The sequence below is a fragment of the Pinus tabuliformis genome, chromosome 3_2 (assembly GCF_031772625.1).
Source record: "Pinus tabuliformis cultivar Carrire ecotype Pingquan chromosome 3_2, CPIR1, whole genome shotgun sequence".
NCBI lineage: Eukaryota > Viridiplantae > Streptophyta > Pinopsida > Pinales > Pinaceae > Pinus > Pinus tabuliformis.
The window spans coordinates 564,123,821-564,139,160 of NC_142302.1; positions in this window are offsets into that span (position 1 = coordinate 564,123,821).

Below are 15,340 nucleotides of genomic sequence, written 5' to 3' on the forward strand. Positions count from 1 at the left end.
TTTTCAACAAAGGCATGCACCTAACTCAATTCAACATTTTGGAATGGTTTATTGTGAGCCTCTCAGAACTCCACTTTAGATGGAAATTACAATTTCTACCAATTTATCTTGAACACTAGTTAATCCCCTATTATATAAATAGATATTTGGCTAGCTCATTTATTTTACTCATTCATGTCCTACCATTTCCTTTTCATTTGGGCTCATCTCCTAGTAATCTCAAGATTTTCATGAGAATCACTAGGAGTAACCAAACTTTGTTTTGTGGTACATTAATGGTATTAAAAATTTTAACATATATCTCATCAATGCCAAATACGCTACTCATACCTAGTGCTTGGGATATCTTAATGTTGTTCATATTATCATTTGAAGGCCAAATATCTACTCAAGAGGTCATTTATAATGGTTTGAGGTGTCATTCATGACATTGGAGACCTAAAAACTACCTAGAACCTCACAAGGTTAGGTGTGGTGGTTTGACGTATAGAATTTTGCTCTAGATTCTTAGAATCTTTATACCTCAACCAGGGCTTGAGTTCCTCCCTTAACTATATCAAGACCTTGAAATCATAGTTAATGCTTAAAATGTGGTGAGGGTACTAACATCCTTTCTCAGTGGAAAAGTATACCCTAAAAAGGTCATGAGTGATGCTTCGATGCATTGTTTATGGCTCTAGATGAATCACATATTTCTTAGGACCTCATGATTTCAATTCTTCCATATATGATTTCCAGTACCCTAGGACACATACCAACTACTAAAAACCACCTAGTGGCACCAATATCCTCAATAATATTCTAATTACCCTTACGATTTCACGTGCAGTTTTTTATGGGATCTTTTTTTTACTTATATGGATAGAAGCTTTCATTAGGGCCTAATATCTAATCATTTCAAAGGTCCCAAGGCCCACACCTAATGCTAAAAAATTCTACTTGTGCCTATATACCTAGTGAGAAGTAAGGGATTCACTTAAGAGATCATTTGTTTTGTTATAAGGTGTTATTCATAGCCTTAGAAGCCTATAATACTTTTTCATGGAATATCTATTTGGTTTGTTCGCATGACCATACCCAGGGTCCAAAGAATCATACTTAACATTGAAAGATTCATAGTCTTGACTATCCTCATCCAAAGATAAAGGATACAATGGAAATTTACTTTATTGTTTTTCAACATGTCCTTGTTGGTGTTATATCCGTAAAGGATTCTTTTAGGAACGAATACATGTATTTCCTCTCTTCATCACACCCAAGTACAAAATACCCATACACAATGCTCAATAGATAGTAATGATGCCCATATCCCCACTTGAACGAAAAATATGCCCGTGATGCTTGTGTCCTAGGTTGAGAGATTAGATATGGTAGTTTGAGGATTGTGCTTTTCCCTAAGTCCCTGGAGTCTTTGAACATTCAATAAATTTTAGGTATCCATTGACCATGTCAATGCCTTAAGAAACATACCTAATTCTTGAAAACCCTTATGAAGGAATTAACATTCTTTATTGGAGGAAGAGAACACCCTCAATAGGTAATGTGTGGTGCTTGAAGGTATTCTCCATGGCTTTGGACGATCCAAATATTTCTTTAGGACATAAGTCATTCCATTCTTCCCTATATCATTTCTAGGGCTCTAATATGCATATTAAGTACTCAAAAACACATGTTAACACTAATATCCTTAACGATATTCCAAATATACCCTCAGGAGGCCATGTGTGGTTGTTTTAGGAATCCTTTCTTTCACTAGTTGGATAGAATGTTCCCTTAGGGCCTAAGGTCCATGTTTCGTTACTCAAGCCATACTTAGGGCCTATATACCAATGTTAAAGTTGATGTTACTAGCATTGAATGCCTAAAGTATTTTTTTAGAGCCTAAGGCTAGGTTTCCTTGCTAAATAATGTTCAAGGAACCTTGTCCAAAATATACTTATAATAAAATTATAATAAATCCCATATCCCCTCTTTAATATTAAATAAACCATATAAAGTTCTTGTATAATGGTTCAAGTCCTCATCCCTTCAACCTTAGGAGCTATCTATAGGGATTGAGGCTCAAGTTTCCTCCCCAAAACATGGCTAAGCAAATAAGGCTCATACATATTGTTGAAAATATTCTAATAGAGACCATATTCCAACTAAGAGGGAGATGCTACTTTCAAGATAGTGGTTTGTGGCATTATTCTTGGCATTGGATTCTTGTGGGATTTCTTTAAGTCCTAAGGCTAACATTTCCTCCCTCGACCATGTCTAATTTCCCATAATGTATAATTGGATATCAAATCCTTCTCATAATGTCCATATTTATAATTTAAGGGCAAATATCCCATAGAGAGATCATATTTCATGGTTTGAAGACTCGTTGATTGCTCCTAAACATAGAAGCTACTTTTTTGGCAGAATGAGAAAGTTTCGTGACATTACCTTGCTCCTATTCTTCAAATTAATACTTACTTCCTGAAAAATCCAATTCATGTCAAGATGACAACTAAGAGGTAAAGGATACATGTGGGAGGTCATTTGTGGGGGCTGAAGGTGTCGTTCATATCCCTACATGGATGAAGTATTCCTTAAATGACTTAAGCATAGGTTTCTTCCTACCATCATTTTCAGGAATGACTACCCATAACTTGTGCCCAAATCTTGCAATGGTTCACATAAATCCACTTGAAGGCCAAATGTCTCCTTTATAGATCATGTGTTTTTCTTACATCTTAATCCTTATAATCTTCATTTAAAACATAAGATCTAGCTTTCCCCCTAACCATATTTACGATATCGAGGCATATAGCTAGTTCTAAAAACTTCATAATATCATCAATATCCCAACTCAAATGGAAGTGATAAGCTTAAGAGGTCATTGGTAGTAGATCAACTTGTCATTCTTGTGTGAATCCTAGTTTTCCTCCTTTAAAGACATCTAGGGCCTAAGGAATTATGTACCTATTATAAAAATCCTTTAATGACACCCATATCCCTAATTAGAGGAAGGGAAAACCTTGAAATGTGTTGTGTGGTGGTTTGAAGTATTTTTCATAGCCATGCATTACAAAAATATTACTTTCAAGTCCAACAATTACGTTTTCTCCCATTATCATGTCAACGACCTTGAGACTCATTGCTAGTGCTCAAAATATTCTAAGAATGGAATATCTTTACTAGGGACACAGATTCTCTTCGGATGTAAATTGTGGTGTTTAACCTATTTCTGTAAGACATTTATATGTAGAAATAAACTCTCTATGTCAAGGCCTACTTTCTTTCCCTTACCATATCAACAATCCTAATATCCAAACTTATTGCCCAAATCTTCTAATGTCATTAATATCCCAATATCCACGTGAAATGAGATAATTTTATACCAATTTTTAAAATTATTTTAAAATTATTGAACAAAAAGAAGAAAAAAAACTAATATTATTTATATGTCATATTTCAATTGAATACATAAATAAACCATTTGAATATACATGATATCTAATTTAGTATATATGTGTGTGAGAGAGAATTGACGAGAATAAAATCTTTCAATGTGCAAAGAGAAGTAGTTGAAAGTAAGAATATTTAATTCCTCCCTAGTAACAATAATAAGAAAAATATGTACAATTAATTCAATTCTTAATGTAAAATTCTCACATTTAAAAATTACTAATAGTGATTAATAAATTCAATGTGCATCATAAATAAAAGATTCCAGTATGTAAAAAAAGAAATGTAAGTATGGGAGGACTACATATTCAACATGTCTAATATATCACCCCAAATGAGGCAAGAAATTGAACCAATGACTTCACATCAAGGAGTGCCTTAAGAGAGCACCTGGTCACCGTTTATCCATGACCCACTGGACACAATATGTGAAATTAAGTAATACTGAAAAGTATTTAAATGTATATTAATTAAAAAAATTTCAAGACAGAAAATGTAATCCATAAATAAAATATCTCAATGGTCAGGTTAACTAAAGTATTTCAATACCAAGAATTTACATATTACATATGGACTAAAATAGTAATAATGATAGAAAAATAGTGTACATATTATATAAAGTAATTACTTAATTTCTTATTATTATGGCATTTCAAGTATTATTATTTTACATTTTAATCCCTTTTGTAAGAGTTAGTATTATTATTTTAAATTTTGGCCCCCTTTTTAAGGGTTAATTTTGAATCAGGTAAATATTTATTGGAATGGCTTATTTAAGCTATATTGTTTACACTCTAAGTATCCTAGGGGTTTTAAGGAGGTTAAATCAATTTATACATTTGAAATGAAATTCAAAAAATAAATATCCATTTTAACCATGATCTGTGAAATTTTCATAAGAAATAGAAATAAAATCTTTAAAGATACAAAATTTTCAGGAGTCCCCCTACAATAATCATACGGACATAAACATCTCATAGTCCAATTCATGGTGAGTGAGTGGGTTTTCTGGTGCTGCAGGACTGCAGCTGTAATGCAATGCATGGACACAAGAAGAAAAAAGGTCGCCGGCCAGTATAGTGCGAATGGACCAGGAAAGAATATATCAATGATGGTCCAGCTTATCAAATTTCCGCACCTTTTTTGAGTAACGGCGTTAAGGAGAGCATAATGATGGGATTGAATTGGGCGACTAAACTTGGGGGCAAAATGGTCACCCACCGAGTGTAGTGACTATTGGCCGGTCCCATCGCTGCACAGGGACACCGCAATGATATAGATCACAAGAGTAGTCTTTGGTTTCTGAGATCTCGTTCCTAAAATACCAATCTTATATAACTTTGTATTAAAAGTCTACCACTTCCAGAGCCCCACGTGCGCAGAAGTCAGAGATGTTTGATTCTCCATTCACCTATACAACAAAAACAAAAGTATCAATTTGCCCACTTAGTCCCCTCTGTTGCAGACAAACTCACGATACCAAAATCCAAATCATCATCAATCCACTGGACCGACCCAGGAAGCTGACGATACATGTGTTGCAAACTATGAGCTATCCTTCTTTTATATGGCTCCACATAACATGTGACGCACAATCAATCAATTACATAATTATTGTTGCCCAGCAGTTGTGTTGCCTTTCGCAAAACACATCGCCTCAGTTCAATGGAGGGTCGTGTAACTTGGGACCTGACCATTGAATCGATCGAATCTGGTTCAGTCAAAACACATCGCCTCAGTTCAATGGAGGGTCGTGTAACTTGGGACCTGACCATTGAATCGATCGAATCTGGTTCAGTCAATCGAATCAAAAGAGAAGAAAAAGAGGAGCATCACCAAAACTTTTTACCGTCTGTCTGGTCTTCTCTTATCATTCGGCGGACCCGCTCACAAGCCCGGGAATAACTCACCCACTGACTCCATTTCCTTTGCAAAATGTTAATATCAATCTGCTGTGCACTACATCCATAGATCCTAAAATATTAATATCAATCCGCTCTGCAATACATTCATATATACTAATGATTTAATAAATCTAAATATCGACCAATTAAACAATTAAACATTTTAACAATAATTATAGTAAATAATATATATGAAAATTTCTATTTATAATTAAAATTTTAAAATTATGAATAAATAAATCAAGTGTTTCACAGGTTTTAAGGATGCACAATCAATTTATTTATTCAAAAATATATTTATGTGGTAAGGCATTCTTCTCTAAAACTAACTCTCCTCTGCGGATACGTGGATCTGGTTTTCACCATCAAATGGCTTGTTAGACGATTAAAATGTGATCAACGTTTCGATCCTAGCCAAATTGTTATTTATTTAGTTACTTAGGTCGTTTCAAGAATTATTCATTTGCTAAGGCGTACAAGCAAACTGTTATTTATTTAGTTACCTAGTTCGTTTCAAGAATTCTTCATTTGCGAAGGCACATAGGCAAACTGTTAATTATTTAGTTACCTAGGTCGTTTCAAAAATTCTTCATTTGCTAAGGCGTACATGCATCAAAGGGGTTGAAGGGATGAATAAGTTTCAAGAACAATTTCCTCACCTTGAACATGCACACACTAATTCTTCTTCTCTTAAAGAGGAAGAAGAATATAAGAGGAATAAGGAGAACATTCACCATTCTCCTCTTATTCTTCTGGCTCGGTTCTGTATTGCGATTACCCCATCTGAAGAAGCCTCTCCAGGACCTCACTCCCTCATCGAATCAGCCCAAGCTAGTGATCATGTAAGTATTCACGACTTTTACTTTGGCTTTCTCTGCACATTTTCCCTTTTTCTTTATCAATGCTTTTTAGGAAACATATATATGTGAATTAAATATGTGGTTGTTCTTTGTTCTATTTTGAAAATAAGTTCTTCACCCCTCTGTTAGAGCACATGTAAGATTAGGGGTACGCTCTTCTAGCAATAAGTGCAGTAAAAAGAAAGCAGTTGTGCATATGTCAAGCATGGGTGTCGTTTCAAGTGAGGACAGGTGCCAAAGACATGAAATGGCCATGCTCTGAAAGAGCATCAGATAGGCAATGCAGAGGTGTTGTCGATTCTATTAGTGTTGAGGTTTGGGGATGTTAGCACCCGAACCTGCAGCGATGAATATACTCATAGAACCCTAGAAGCAAATGTTGATTTCGATATGCATTTGAGTAAGAGGAATAATGAGAGCATTCTCCATTCTCCTCTTTTTCTTCTGGTTTGGGTTCTGTATTACAATAACCCTTTCTGAGGAAGCCTCTCCAAGACATCACTTGCCTCATTGCATCAACCACTAATTATGTATGTATTCACAACTTTTAGCTTGGTTTTCTCTGCACATTTTCCCTTTCTCTTTATCAATGCTTTTCTGGACACATATATTCTTGAATCAGATACGCTTTGATAGTTTTCTTTTTGCATCTCCCTTGGATCTGTCTTAGGCACTTACTGTGATGGATATATTTGGCTCCCTGCATGCTCAGCTTCTTGGGTCATCAATCAACAGACATCATTCCTTGAATTCAGTGTATCTTGGGTTCTGCAATTTGAGAGGGTTGTGTCTTCTGTTAGGGAGTCCTTATTTGAGATAGATTTCAGGCCTTTCTCACCAATCGAGCTTGGGTGGCAACAAATTCTTTTTTTGGCTACGCATTGATTCTTTTATTTAGTTTATTTGAGTGAGGTGGAATCTATTTCTTTCAAACTTCTAAACTGTGAAATCTGATAACAGATATCCTTGACTATCCAGAAAATGTCACTACATGTCTTAATAATGACTCTTTTGTAGCACCCAATACACTCATGGGTGGTGTTTTGGTTCTTGGCAGTGGTATGGTAAGTCTTCCATCTCAATGCGCAAAGCAATGCATAGTCATTGTATTTCAAGAGGGGCACGAGATGGGGGATATATGTTCTTTGGTGATGATCTTGGATCCGCCTCAACCATGACTTGGGTTCCCAAGCTATCCAAGTATGATTAAAATAAATCCACTTTCTCTACTCTCTGACTTTTCAATTTAAAGTTCAGTATGGCCAAGTAGAATCTTTCTCAACCTATTTCCTAAAAATAACTCTTAACACATAAAAATTTCATCAATATAGGCATCAAATCAATGTTCATCACAACAAAATTCATGAACATAGAATAAAATCATTTCTCAACCTCACTAAGCTACTAATATTGAATAATATGATTCATCATAGCCTTCTTGTTTTGAATTCATTTGTGTTGATTGCTTAATTGACCCAAAAAATGTGTAGACTGTAAGAGCTCCCGTTTTATCTCCTTTCACATGCTTCAGTACAAGAACAAAGGTTTTTGAATTCATTCTATCTTGGGTTTTGCAATTGGAGAAGGTTGTGTCTTCTATGTACGGATCGCATCCTTGTACGTGCTAAAGAAAGACCCATTGGTGCGAGACGATGATCCTTGGTGTCTTGTTGTGTAGGCAAGGAGTGTCCATAATCAACACCACAATGGAGCTCAACAATGTGATTATTATGTTGAGTATGCCGATCATAGCTCTTCTATGGGAGTCCTTGTTAGAGATAGTGTTAAGGCCTTTCTAACCAATAAAGCTTGGGTGAGAGTAAATTCTGTTTTTTGGTATGCATTGCTTCTTTTAGTTAGTTTATTTGTGTCAGGTGGAATCTATTTCTTTCAAACATCTAAACTATGAAAATGATTGAACTATGGAATCTGATAACAAATATGCTTGACTATCAATAAATTGTCACTACATGTCTTAATAATTCGTGATAGACCTTCCTGGCGTGGGGGACGTAGAAAAAGAAAATGGAAAAAGTGCTTTAGGTGAAGATGTTATTAGTCATTTGGGCTTAAAATAAATCGAAGTGATCAGCCATGCTCATAAATTTTTCGTGACAGGTGTGGATATGACCAGCTGGTATCTTTACCAAAATTCATGAACATAGCATAAAATCATTTTTCAGTCTCACTGAGATGCTAATCTTGAATACTTTGATTCATCATATCCTTCTTGTAGTAAGTTCATTACAGCAACAACTCACACCGCTATGAATCCTGAGAGATGGTAAAATGGCTAGAAGGGATGTTGTCCCTAGCTTGTTTAGTCATTGTGGAGTCTCCTCATCATAACCCCCTCCTAGCAATTTTTCCTAGCCCATTCTTTTCCAATGATGGTGGTGTTGGAATTGTTGTTGCAACCATCTCCTGGTCTGTTTCATGACTATTATTGACCTCTTAATCGAGTCGAAACACTTGTGGGTGCTCCTTCCATGGGTAAGGAAGCGATGAAACAAATTACCAAATGTTGTGAAGCAATTCAGGTGCGCATTCAAGGAGAAGAATTGCTAGAGAAGGCATGTGTGGCGATATGGACATAATCTGGGAAGTTATAGCCTATTTCAATCCTTCCCTTCATGTTGCAGAAGAAAAGCATTTGGAGAATGAGGCTATTGCATTGAGAAGTCTTGGGAAATCATATTCCTCTATTCTAAAAATGGAGAAGAAAGAGCATTCCTACCACTTTTAGAGCATCAATATTGCTCTTTTTCCATCATGTCTGCACGTTTTGCAAGTTATGAGTGGTACATATATTATTCTTAAGTAGTAAAAAAACACCAAGAGGGAGTGGTTGAGCAGGCGAAAAGAGAAAACTAAAAAAACCGCAAAGGCAATGAAGAAAGAATGAAAGAAAAGATATGCGTGGTAAAGTCAGAGGAAGGGAAAAGCACAGAGTCATTCCTGAATATATATATATATATATATATATATATATATATATATATATATATATATATATATATATATATATATATATAGATAGATAGATATATATATGAAAATTTTCCTCATTCAAATGTGACCAAATAGGTTTTGCTTCGATTGGGAAGCCCAAAAAATGTGGAACCAACTCTAAAGGAAGCAATAGTAGCATACCATCTTGATAGTAATTAACAACAAAATGAGGATTGACAAGTTTTGTGTGAGGATATTACCAAGGTTTTGAATGCCAATTATCAGCTTTCAAGTGATCATAGGAACAAGTACTCCATAGCTTGGAGTGAGAGTTTGGAGTGAGTGGAGAAGACGAATTATCCTCTTCATGGACTGCACACACATAGTTTGGAGAAGAGTGGAGGTGATGAATTATGGTTTTTAGTTTCCCTCTATTTCTGGATTCCAAGACTTTGTCGTGCATATGATGATTGTGTTGGCTTTAAAAATGTTCTGTTATTTTGTTGTTTGTTATGATAAATTGAGTGGTTGGGATTTATAATTATAATGTTATTTCATCTATTTTATATTTGAAGTATAGTTAATTTTATTTCATATGACTTGTGGATAATTTATCTCATATATTTTGTGCATTATCATATTTATTTGAAAGATTTATTTCATTTCTTTTACCAAAACTTGACCAAACAGGTGTTGGTTCGGTTAGGAACCCAGAAAATGTGAAGGCTGCTCTGAAGAAAGCAAGAGATTATTGTTCTTTTGTGACATGAGTGAAGATTCACAATTCATTGGGACAAACACAAATAATTCTAGGAACATCTAAATTAGTAGGCCAAGAAATGTTGTAGACAAAGCTACAAACAAATCAAACTAAAACTTCTAGTTAATCTCCAGAAATTCAGGTGATTGTTGATGAGGGCCTTTTCCACCCTCTTGCATGGAAAGTGAGGCCTATCCTAAAAGAAAAAATGAGATATGTCACAACTCTCAACAGGTTACATAGAAGTGGGTACCATTTCAATCAAAAAGTGGGAAGGCCTTTGCAATTGATAAAGTTGTTGTTGACTCCCATAGCAGTACAGTAATTTGTAGAATGATTAATGAAGTTAGAAACAAGGAAGACGATTCATCTAGATTGTGTGAGGCTTCTTTAACTGACACTCAAATTATATATTTTAGTGCTAAGACAAATGCGCCTAGAATGGCATTTAGGGACAGTAAATTACATACACAATCTGAGATATTCATATGTCCACTTAATGCACTGAAAGAAACTGATAAAGGTAATGGTGACCCTATAGAGCATGTAGTTCCAGAAACTAGATTATATTCTAATGTTGCTTGCATGAGCATTGGGAATGACTCATGCTTGCTTGATGAATCAAACAAGAAGGTCCATTCCAGTTTGAAGTCTATTGATTCTTCACATGAGTATGAAATTGTTTCAAAACATATTGCATAGGTGATTGGTATCCCCATAGCCAAGTTTGAGAAGGTTCTATATGCCATGTCTCTTGTTGTTGTGCAAGTCCCTCATAAACAAACTTACAACTAGTAGTACTTCATTGAATAAAACTTTAATCTATAACTCTAAGATTCCTAACATTCCATTGAAAAGTATTTGGAGAGGAACCTGGTAACTATGGTCTAGAAGTAAAGGCTTGAGATATGGAACATTCAATAAGGCTAGGAATTGACAGAGATTTGTTTCATGGCTACTTTGTACCCTATCAAGGATGCAATTATAAGACTTTTCAACAATCTCATCAGTAAATCATAACTTCCATGTGAATTATTGGATAACTTAGACATAATGGTAGCATGGAGTTATCCATCAAGGCACTAAGCCTATCAACTATTTGACCAAAGCCTGACACAGCAGATGATTCAACTGTATCAGAGAATTTGGGCCCAAGTTCATATTTGTGCCCACATTGTGAAAAATATGTTTGCAGTTGTGATGCAACCTTGGGAAATGTCTACTTGTTGTTTGAATTTTTTGAGTGCGGGCAACCACATTAATGCAGACTAATGTTTGACAAGTATGTATACCATGTAGAGACACTTATTCTATGTCAATTTAGACTCCAATTCTTTCAGTCATGTTATTGTTGATTATGTATTTCAGGATCAAGGAGTTAACCAGGAGTGGTGTAGCTCCTCTATGGAATAATAATCTATAGGATTTCACGCAGTTTATAGCAAAAATTCAGGGATAATTATTTTGATATCTAACTTTATCATGCAATTCCTTTAGTTTCTATTTTTCATCATGTTTGATAGGTTTGGAATACCTTAGTATCTAATGTATCAAGTTCGAGAGGGGAAGTTGTGTGCAACATCTTTGTCTTACCATTCACTTGGTCGTTTTTCTCATAGAAATTCATTTTGTAACCCTTTTGGAGGCACCAATTCATGTACTGTAGCTCCGACAGTTGCTCTACAAAGTTATAGTGGTCAGGTCAACGTCTATTTTTCAACATTGTATTAGATATTTTTCACAATTCATCTTGATTATGTGAGGCTTCTTCCACTGACACTCAAATTAGATATTTTAGTGCCAAGACAAATGCGTCTGGAATGGCATTTAGGGATAGTCAATCACATACACAATCTGATATATTTATATGTCCACTTAATGCATTGAAGGAAACTGATACAAGTAATAATGACTGTATAGATCATGCAGTTTCATAAACTAGATTAGATTTTGATGTTGCTTGCATGCGCATTGGGAATGACTCATGCTTGCTTGATGAATGAAACAAGAAGGCTCATTCCATTTTAAAGTCTATTGATCCTTCATATGAGCATGAAATGATTTCAAAACATATTGCGTAGGCGATTGGTAGCCCCATAACCAAGTTTGAGAAGGTTCTATATGCCATGTCTCTTGTTGTTGTGCGAGTCCCTGATAAACAAAATTAAAAATATGATAATACTTCATTAAATAAAAGTTTAATCTGTAACTACGAGATCTATAAAATTACATTAAAAAGTATTTGGTAGTGGTATGAGTAACCTAGTAACTATGTTATAGAAGTAAAGGCTCGGGACCCAAAACATTCAACAAGGCTTGGAATTGATAGAGATTTGTTTCATGCCTACTTTGTAGCCTTTTTATCAGGGATGCAATTATATGGCTTCTCAAAAGCCTCACCAATAAATCGTAACTTCCATGTGAATTATTGGATAACATAGACATAATGGTACAATGGAGTTATCCAATAAGGAACTAAGCCTATCAACTCTTTGGCAAAAGCCTACCATACCAGAGATTCAACTGTATCAGAGTATTTGGGCCCAAATTCAAATTTGTGCACACATTGTGAAAAATATATTTGCAGTTGTGATGCAACCTCATGAAGTGTCCAATTACTGCTTGAATTTTTTGAGTGTGAACAACCACGTCAATGCAGACTGATGTTTGACAAATATGTATATCATGTAGAAACACTTATTCTATTTCGATTTTGACTTGAATTCTACCAATCACATTATTGTTGATATGTATTTCAGAATCAAGGAGTTGACTAGGAGTGGCATAGCTCCTCTATGGAATAGTAATAAATAGGATTGCATGTAGTTTACAACAAAAATTGAAAGATAATTATTTTGATATCTAATTTTATCATGCAATTGCTTTAGTTTCTATTTTTCATCATTTTGATAGGCTTGTAGTAGCCTAGTATCTAATGTATCGAGTTCCACAGGGGTAATTGTGTGAAAAATCTTTGTATTACCATTTACTTGGTTGTTTTTCTCATAGAAATTTTAGTTGTAACCTTAGTCACCAGGTTCGGTGAATTTCAACGAACAAGTTCGAAATTCGCCGAATTTTAATAAAAAACGAATTTATTCATTCAAGTTCGCCAAATTTTATGGCAAACTCGAACTTCATCACGAATTCAAACTTTTTGATGAACAAATTCGTTTAGGGTTCGATGAAATTTGTTTGGGGTTCAAAAAAGTTCATTTAGGTTCATTTTTTACGCGTGTTTTACCAAATTGACTGCAACCCACGGGTTTCATTGTTTGGTGGGTTAAACCTTAAATGATAGTTCCATTATTTCATTGTTCAGGGGGTTTCATTATGGTCCAGTCTACACTGTAACTCTGTTGCAAACTTGCAGTACAGTTTATAGCTACCCCAGGGTTTCATTTCATAAGACGTCTCCAGTCTATAGCTGCCGGCAGTGACACGTCTCTTGACTGAGGTACGACTCTCTGAGGACTCTTGTTGCGCAGTCGTCAGGCTCTCACTCTCACTGCTCAGGCTTCAGCGTTCAGGTAGGAGCATTTTCCAGCATTCATTACAGTGATACTCATACACTGCTCTGGCTGTTTTATTATTTATACAAGAGAGTCATGAGCCTAGAACCATAGTCCAAAGCTCTGAAACTCTTTAAAGCTAACCTCTCATAAATCAACCCTAGAGCTAGAATATAATAGTCAGATTTAATATCGTGCTTCCAATGTAATTCTCTGCTTAGGGATTCAAAGTAGTTAGGCAGTGAGGTTGACCTGGTGTTTCAAACTTTCAAACAATTTTTCCACATTGATATCAATAAATCAGTCTATCAATGGGTCTTATAACTTTGATATAAAAAAAAAAAAAATGGAGCATGGTCATAGCCGCATAGAGGTGCACAGATTAAAAAGCCAGCTGAAACCTATAGGCTACATTCAACCTTCATTTTTAAGTAAAGGAAGCCTTCTATAATCCACCACTTTCCGTTGATTTCTGCAAATCTGACATAAAAATCAATTCATAGATAATATAAAAACGAGTTGTCACTGTATATCTATATATCTGAAAGTAAAAACGCTGGTCTGCATCCAGAGGCATTAACATTCAAACTCATGGCATGTCAAGAGCACATTCAAAGTTACGACTCACAACTTAAAAATTAGATTGAAAATTTTCAACCTCTTACACAGTCATGAAAATCTTATTCCCCACATCTAAATTACAGCCATGAGAGTCTCTGTAGTTAAGTCCTTGTCCACACTAAGTGCTTTTATAGTCCAGCCAGGATGCTATTAGCTTTACATGGTTTATAGTCTACACTCCATGGAGTCAGCATCTATTTTAATTGTCATGGAATTAAGACTCTGTTTAGCAGGCGTTACTAATAATGCAATCCCACATCTCAACTATTTTCAATGTGAAATTTCATTTAATAGTCATTGTAGTTGAATTGTTCGTTTTGTTTCTTTTCTTGCCTTCATCAGCATTTATATTTACATAAATATTGTAACTTATTTCCACTTGCTTGGAACTTTGGAAGTCATGTAAAACAAAACTGTGATGTAGTGTAAACAATTTTTTAACTCACCACCATTTAGTTTGACAGCAACACTGCATTTGATTCCCAGGATAAAAATAAAGGAACCTGTAAATGAAATCTTATTGTCTGAGTATTGCAGCATTGTCTTTGAAGTATTTTTCTTGATACGCTATTTCTTTGAAGTGTATGGCCTGTGTAAGAAACTAAAAAGCTACAGCAGTACAACCTGCTCTTTTCTGCCTATTGAAAATCACTTTTCCTTTTTCTAGCTAATGAAAATGTAATTTCAAAAAAAATTGCAAGCATTTCAGACTTCATGTCTTCACTAGTTTTCAACAATCAGAGGTTCAAAACCTTCAAATTTCAATGACACCCCCAAAATCAACTATTGTAGATTGGAATTTTGTTCAAAAAGATGGTTATAATCTTTCATGTCAGCTGTGTGGACATAATTTCACTGGCACTTTAACTAGAGTAGTGGATCACCTTCTTGGTATTAGCAATGGAAGTGGATGTGGTATTGAAGCCTGTGCTAAGATCATCGATGGACAAAAAGCCACAATGCAGAAAGACCATTCCAAATCACAGATGCAAAAGGAGAAAAGGGTAAATAAGAGGCAGCGAATTGAGAGGGAGATTTCCATGTCTTCCTCCAACACCATTAATTTAGTTTCAAACATTGGTGGATCAAGTTCTACTCAAGCAAAAATAGGTGGAACCAAAACATTAAATCAATTCTAGAAACCTATTGAGAAATAAGAAGTTGATGATGTTGTTGCTAAATATTTTTATGCATGTGCAATTCCCTTTAATGTGGCAATGAGTCCATATTTTAAAAATGTAATTAGAAAGGCCATTGATTTTGGGAAGGGCTATGTTCCTCCCGGATCTGAAGCTT